Source organism: Octodon degus, unplaced genomic scaffold (assembly GCF_000260255.1).
Source record: "Octodon degus isolate 3935 unplaced genomic scaffold, OctDeg1.0 scaffold00121, whole genome shotgun sequence".
NCBI lineage: Eukaryota > Metazoa > Chordata > Mammalia > Rodentia > Octodontidae > Octodon > Octodon degus.
In genome coordinates, this window is record NW_004524697.1 from 1,101,852 (window position 1) to 1,109,453 (window position 7,602).

Consider the following 7,602-nt stretch of genomic DNA (forward strand, 5'->3'; position numbering starts at 1 on the left):
TCTGATTAAGACTAGTTTCTATTTTCTCTAAGTTATAAGTTCCTTGAATATAAGGAATTCCCCAAGAAAAGGCAAGGCCCACAGCCTCTGCAGCATAAGATGAAAATGATTGAGAATCGCTCTAAGGCAGAGCAGAATGAAAAATAAGGAAAGCTATGTTTGTTTTTTAATTTAGCTTAGGTGTTTTTAGTAATTCATAACAACAAATGACCTGATTTTGAACCCCAAATCATCCCTTGATATACTAGAAAATTTATTCCTTTAAAAATAGTATTAATTTCATTCACATATTGACAACATATAAATGTTAATATATCTTAACAAATTATTATGAAACAAGTAGAGTTAAGAGGTTGGACATTTTCTCTTTTCTACCATACCTTATACCCCCAAAAGATGTCGACTCATGTAAGAGGTGAACACCACATATGATACTTTTACTACCTAAGTATGCATCCCTAAATGTAACTGTCCCCTTGTACCTTCACATGAATGTTCTGTAAATGAAATTATATCGTATTTTGGGGGGTACAGGGAAACAACATGATGGATGTGTAAGTCATATGTGTATAGCTGTAGTGTGCGTTCATCAGAAGCAAGGCACCTAGGCCTGTTGCGTTAGTGCCTTGGGCAAGCTGAGCCCAGATGCTTTCCAGTTGCCCACTGCAGCTGTTCAGCCGCAATGCCAACAATGCAGACTTGAAAATAAATATTGTTGTTCTACTCAGTGGGTGGAATTTAATTTTATTCTCATAGTTCCAGGCAATAATCCTCTTGATGAATTTTGTTATGATTTTTTTGATTCTTGAGCTCTAGCCAGTAGTCCAGCTGTTTTGTCTGGCACTTGTAAAGCTACCTTCTGGCAAATTAAATTTGCTCCTTCTTGAGGCCACAAACTATGGAATCAAATCTCAACTACACCTTGAGCCATGTGGGCAACTCACGCAGGTTCCCTGTGAAGGGCCCCTAGAAAAGAGTGAAATGAAACCAGAGCAAGCTGCAGCCTTATTCTGTGAACACTGCTTCCTAGATTCATCACATACTGAGCATAGAAACGTAGCCACCATCATAGACTGGGTCAGGCAAAATAGCAGCTGAGTTGTCTGTCCTCTATCCAGTATCTTGGGGCAAGTCCCTGCTCCCCTCAGAGAGAATGGCTACAACAGACCATGGACGCTCTCCTGGGGCCATGCATGGTGCCTAACCACTGTCAACAGCTTTTTGGTTTATGATACTACTGCTTTCCCAACCTGTCTTGGTCTTCTTTTGCTGCTATAAAGGAATACTACAGCCTGGCTAATTCATAATGCACAGAAATTTATTATAGTCCCAAAATCTAGGACAGCCACGGTAAAGACTTTGAAAATTTGGAGTTTGGTCAGGGCCCAATCTCTGCTTCCAAGAGGGTGCCATGGTTGCTGCTTTCTTCAAAGAAGAGGAACTCTGTTCTTTACATAGCACAAAATCTGAAGCCAAGAGAAAACTCACTCCCCAAAATCCTTTTATTAAGGCACTAAACCTACCCCTGAGCTTGGAACTAACATAATCTGACTGCCTCTTAAAAACTTCACTTCCCTATCTCATTATCAAGTTAAATTTCTTCTTGAGTTTTATAGGAACCAGCATAAAAACCATAGCACAATCCAATCAGATAACAGTTCCAACAATTGGAACCGACACATGTGTTCTTTAGCTCACCAGCTATACTTAGTAAAATTCCTAATGCATAATCTTGTTCTGAACATTTCACAATCTGGAAGGCTTGTGAGTTTATTTCTGTTGTCTATTCTGTCTCTCATTCATGTTGTGATATCTTTTTTTGTATGTGTATGTTTACTTTTGGAATCACTGCTGAACATGTTTAGAAAACAGATATTGAGATACCTTGTGACCTAGAATATATTCTCCTCTAGACAGCAGTGCTTCTTTCTCCAGATGCCTCTAGGAACCAGTAATCTTGAGCCATATCAACCCAGTTTTAGAGACTGCTGTTTTCTAGACCACGTAGATTGCTCTTACTGGAGGGCTGATTTGCTCCTGGCTTGTTCTTACTGGGAGCCATTTGCTCTAATGGATATAAAATGTAATGCGTAGAATTCTATTGCACCATGGTCTGTGATCTTAGTAGGCCTTATACTTCAACTTTTATTTCTTCCTTTGCAAAAAGACTATCTTAATAATTGTTTCATTCTCTGTTATGTATTCCTGTAAGCAAATATTCTTAGGGCAAGCGAGGTCCCAAGCTCCATGTTCTCTTCTATGGATTTACTCTAGTTCTAGATGTTTGTTCTAATGATTCTCCCTTTATTCATAGTTTGATAATGCTGCTAATGGGGTTTTACACCTTATCTGAAATTTTTTCTTTTTTCAAGTGGAAGGTTTGTTCTGAATTAACTAATCTGCCATTACCAGGATAGATTTATTTCTCCATGTAGCTCCCATTTCATCGCAATATAGTTTATTAGGGTAAAATGCACAGATCCTAATTGGATAGTTGAGGGTTTTGCCCCCTAAGTGCATATTCTTATGTGTGGTAATTGAGTGTGTCAATTTGAGTAACAGAAGTTTAACTAAATCTGAAGTCTCATCCTAGGGCAGCTTGTCACCTGATATTCAGGGAAAGTGAAGAGGGACCAATGTGCTCTGTTTCTTTGGAGGAGCCCAAGTCTTTGCCTTACGTTGGATGTCATCTCCTGGCATCAGCACAGACCCCAGGCCTCCAGTGAAGATCCTGCAGCCTTCTGGTGTAGACAATTTAGCAAGACATAAAAAACCCATCAGCCTCCTGATAGAGCCAGGCATGGGCCACTGCAGTGAGCTCCAGACCTTAGGTCCCCAGTGTGCACACACCCTCTGCTTCCTCGCCCAACTCTGTCAATAGCCATTTGAAACTAGCAGTTAATTGGCAGGATTCTCACCCTGACTAACTATACATGCTGATACTTGTGAACGAAGCAACTGCACTGAAGATAGCAATGTTTGTCATAGTAAGGTCATGCTTGGAGTGCCTGTCATTCTGGTCTTCTGAATATGTGCTGCTTGACATGACATGCCAGTTGCTGCTGTGCTGTCAATCGGGTAGATGTTTGTTTAAAAAGGAAGGGGTGGTGAATGAAGGCAGGAGACAGAAAAGCGGTGTTGTGGGACTCTGCTGCTACAATGTTGTATATTGTTAGATTTCTAAACTTCTGTGTAAAAATATATAATTGTTTATTCCAATTTTTAAAAATATTTTTTTATTTTTTAATTTTTTCTTCATATTCTGTAGGGACTTAAAGTTTGACATATCAATAATTCATGAAAAATACCTGTTCCATGTTATGCCAAAGATATTTGATATTCAGACAATAGTGAGGTTAAACTCAACTGCCTAGGTTGTAGGGTGATAACAATAAGCTTCTCTTCTGGAGGATTAACAACCTAAATTTGCAGACCAAAAATTAGAGAAAAAGGAGGGCTGTAAGGAATGCCAACATTTGGCCCTAGCCTTTCAAGGTCAGTGAAGACTCAGGACATAGGACATCATATAACTGTAACATCATATAACTCAGTTGTGTCCCAAATTTTCTGATCAAGAAGATTTTGGGGCCACAGAGGAAAGTGATTGATGCAGTAGAATGTGCCTAAGGAGAGTCACATGGAGCGAAAACATTCTCTCACGCTTTCACAGAGAACAAATTGGTCAAGCAATGGCTGTGGTTCATTTACATGGCTGACACTCACAAGGATCTACAAACTGTGGTACAGGGTTACAGGATAAATCCTGAGGGGATTTGACTGGGCTTATCAGATACAAAAGCTACATTTCTTGATATATAAGTCTTGCTTTATCTTGGTCTTAACCATCTAGCAGAAAAGTATAAAAGCAAAGTATAAAAAGTAAAGCTATATTAATATGCTGAGCTCTGAAAAGCTCAAGTCAACAACTTCTGACATTGCCAGTCTTATGGAAAACCCACTACTATTATGGACTACTGCACTATATTGGAATATTTTGCTGAACTCATGCACCTATAATATTTAAATGACAATGGAATGCCCATCTCTGACAAAACTAAACAAAAAAGGGAAATACAAAGGAAGGACCATTTTGTATCTGTATATTCAAAATAGTTAGGATAGCTATATAGCTACATTCTCTTAATTCAATGAGTAGAAAGATTTGTTCTAATAGTGTTTTTAAACAGGATATCATGTCTGCATCTTGTACAATGAATAACCCCTAAGACAATAATATGCAGTGTATTAATTATTGAAACTGTCCTACTAATCGGATTTAAAACTGTCTCATTGCTATTTGTTTCTCAATAAAATTATTGAAAAAATAATTCCAGTGAAATGATACACTTATGTAAAGCTGGTAACAGCACTTAGATTTCTATACCTGGCAATGCAAAGTTATTCCACCTTAGTGGTGTTTTTGAATTGTGTAGAAATGTTTGTTGCAATAAATTCAGGAAGTCTCAATAAATACACATATTGATACAAATCAGAAAAAAATACAAGCCAATCTTGTAAATTCATATGTATTTCAAGATATTGTATTATATCTGTCTATCTAGTAAACACTTAATGATACACAACATTATTGTTATTTTAAAAAATAAAGAAGTAGCCAACATGCCCACCTTCCCTAAAAGTCACTTCATTCTTCCCTCCAGTGCACCCTACCACCTCACCTCTTGCTCATTCATCAGACTTTTTTAAACTATTACAGCATATTTACATTGTTGACTTTAATCTTAATATAAAATAATATTTAATATATACTATTGTGCTCCATGTGTTTTTAAGGTTCATCCACGTTTCATAGTTATCAGTGTCAGTGGCCTGTTACTTTTATTGTTAAATAACTATCCTGTTTAAAATACCTTTATTCATTTCCTATTGATGGGCTCTTGAGTTGCTTCTGGTTTTTGCTTTATATGAATATCTTTTAGGAATATTCTCAGGATTGATCCTTTGAATTTTAATTTTTATGGGAAATGAGAGGACATTCATATTTAAATTTAAGACCCATGTGTGCTATTGGAGTTTCTTGCACCAAGCTACACATCAAACTTTGTTCTGCATCTTAGCCCTCATTGGTAGGTTTTAGTTTCCAAACATTTTATTTTAAATTTAATTGACTTAACAACTTTCTTATAAAGCACTCAGTATGTGCTAGACACTAGTTCTAAATGTTAGCTTATTTAATAATTCTGAAACAATGTGATAGTTGTTATCAGTGTCTGCATTTCACAAATGAAGAAACAGAAGCATAGAAAAGCTAATTAAGTTTCTGAGATAACAGGACAAGAGTCAAGATTCACACCAAAATCTTTGTTCTAGAGGCAATGCTGCCTCTCAGGAAGTGCTCGAAGCTACACAGTTAATACCCACAGCATGCTGTCAAATAACCTTAGGATACACACCGAGGCCCATTACATGTGCTGCAGGTGCTGTTAGTATACAACAAAAATTGACAAATATAGTACATGCTTATTTGACTAGTAAGAGTGCTAAACTAAAGAGACTCATACAAGCAATGGTAAAGAAAAGAAACAATTTAAACTTCTATGATCCCCAATCAAGTCTGCACTACTGGGGCCCAGGGAGATGGCTTAATAGAATAAGTGCTTCCCTGGCAAGCACAAGGGCCTGAGTTCAATCCCTGCTTCTGCAAAAAAAAAAAAAAAAAAAAAGTCTGCACTTTTTTTGCTCATTTATTCAGAGTGATTGTTCATTTTCTCTGCATTTGAGTTGCTGAATCCATATATAAGTATATGATGGATGACGGGTGTCCTCATCTTGCCAGCAGTATCCTCTGTACCTCTGGGAGTCAGCCTTTCCTGAACATTTGCTAGAATGACATGAACTTCATTTTATGGGCCTCAGTGTGATGCGCATTTATCTCTGTCTTCGCAAAATACTTTAAAGCTCATTAAAGCCTTTGGTGATATTACAGAGTAAGGCCAGGTGAGGGAGCTCTCCAAAAGACACTCCATAGAGGTTACCCAGTCTGAGCCAGGAGGCAGTTTTTATGCATAAGTGAAGACAGCAGGTAAGTAGAGGAAAAGTTGAGGCTTAAGAATTGCTCAAGTGAGATGAACAACTGATGGGCCGAGGAGATGGCTCAGTAGAATAAGCGCTTCCCTGGCAAGTGCAAGAGTCTGAGTTCAATCCCCAGTTCTGGGAAAGAAAAAAAAAAAAAAAAGATTTGTTCAAGCACTGAGAAAGAGAAAGTATAAACGTGAAACTCATGCTGGGATTGGTGGTTGCAAAGCTTCTCTTCAATTTTTGTTGGTTTTTCATTCCAGGTATTAGAGTAACAGATTGCAATCTTCAAAGAAAATCTGTGGTTAAATAAGCCTGAATATTTTACTTTTTTAAAGCTTGAACTGAGTCAGCTGCTGTCAAGCTTTAATATCGTGAAAGCACAGATCTCACCTGCCTGTTCACTGTCATGTCCACAGGATCCAACAGTACCCAATACGCAGGAAGTACTCATGGTGTGTGTGTGTGTGTGTGTGTGTGTGTGTGTGTGTGTGTGTGAAGGAGCCAGGTGATCTGAAAAGCAAAGAGCGACTATTACCACCAGTAAATTATAGTTTGAGATATTACTAGAGGGCAGACTTAATATTTTAGAAAGGGTGGTATAAATAAGGCTCACTGATCAAGGACTTGTCTTTAAAAGGAAATTAAAATGCAAGGCCAGTTCTCATACTCTTACAGGCTTGTAATGTATCTATTAAGCCAGAGGGATTAATAACCTTACAGAAGTTCACAGAGCCCATAACCAGGGCGCCTGGCACTTCTACACGGGTTCTACATGAGTTCTTCTGAGGAACTTGCCGCAGCAGCTTCTGCACACATCGCTTGCGTGGCCTGTGGTGCGCACCATCATCCGCTCGATGCTCACCAGAGTCAACACCTGGGCTTTCAGGTGGACACACCATTCCATCATCTTCAGTTCCCTGCTGTACTGCTTTGGTTTATTCATGAGCTGGATTAAGGTCACAGGCATACATAACATAATGTATATGCTCATCATTTTGTATTCTTAGTGACATTTTTCACATTTTTCAGGTAAGGTTTTGTAGTCCCAGGATCTAAATTTCTTTTTAAGTTTACTAGTTTTATTCTTTCTTTTACTTGCTCTTACCCTGCCTTTCTCTTACTTTCTCACTCTTCTCTTTCTGTCTCTTTCCCTTTTCACCTCCCTCCCTCTTTCTCTCCCTCCCACCCTCCCTCCCTCTGTTCCTTACTTTCTTCCCTCCCACCCTCCATTTCTCCTTCTTCCCTCTCTCCCTCCCTCCTTCCTCCCTAGCTTTGTTCTCTATGGGTACTAGGGATTGAATCCAGGCCTTCGCACTGAGCTATATCCTCAACATTATTCATGTATTAGTTTGAGACAAGGTCACTGTAGGTTGCTAAATTGTACCGAATGTGCTTAAACTTGTCTTTCTGCTTCAGCCTTCCAGAGTACAGGGCTTACATGTCTGTATCACACCACCAGGCTCAGAACCTTGGCTTCTTAGACTAGGAACTATTGATATCAGTGAGAGATCATCTTTATTTCTAAAACTCACAATATTTTCTGTTTTCCTGGAGTAGCTGAAA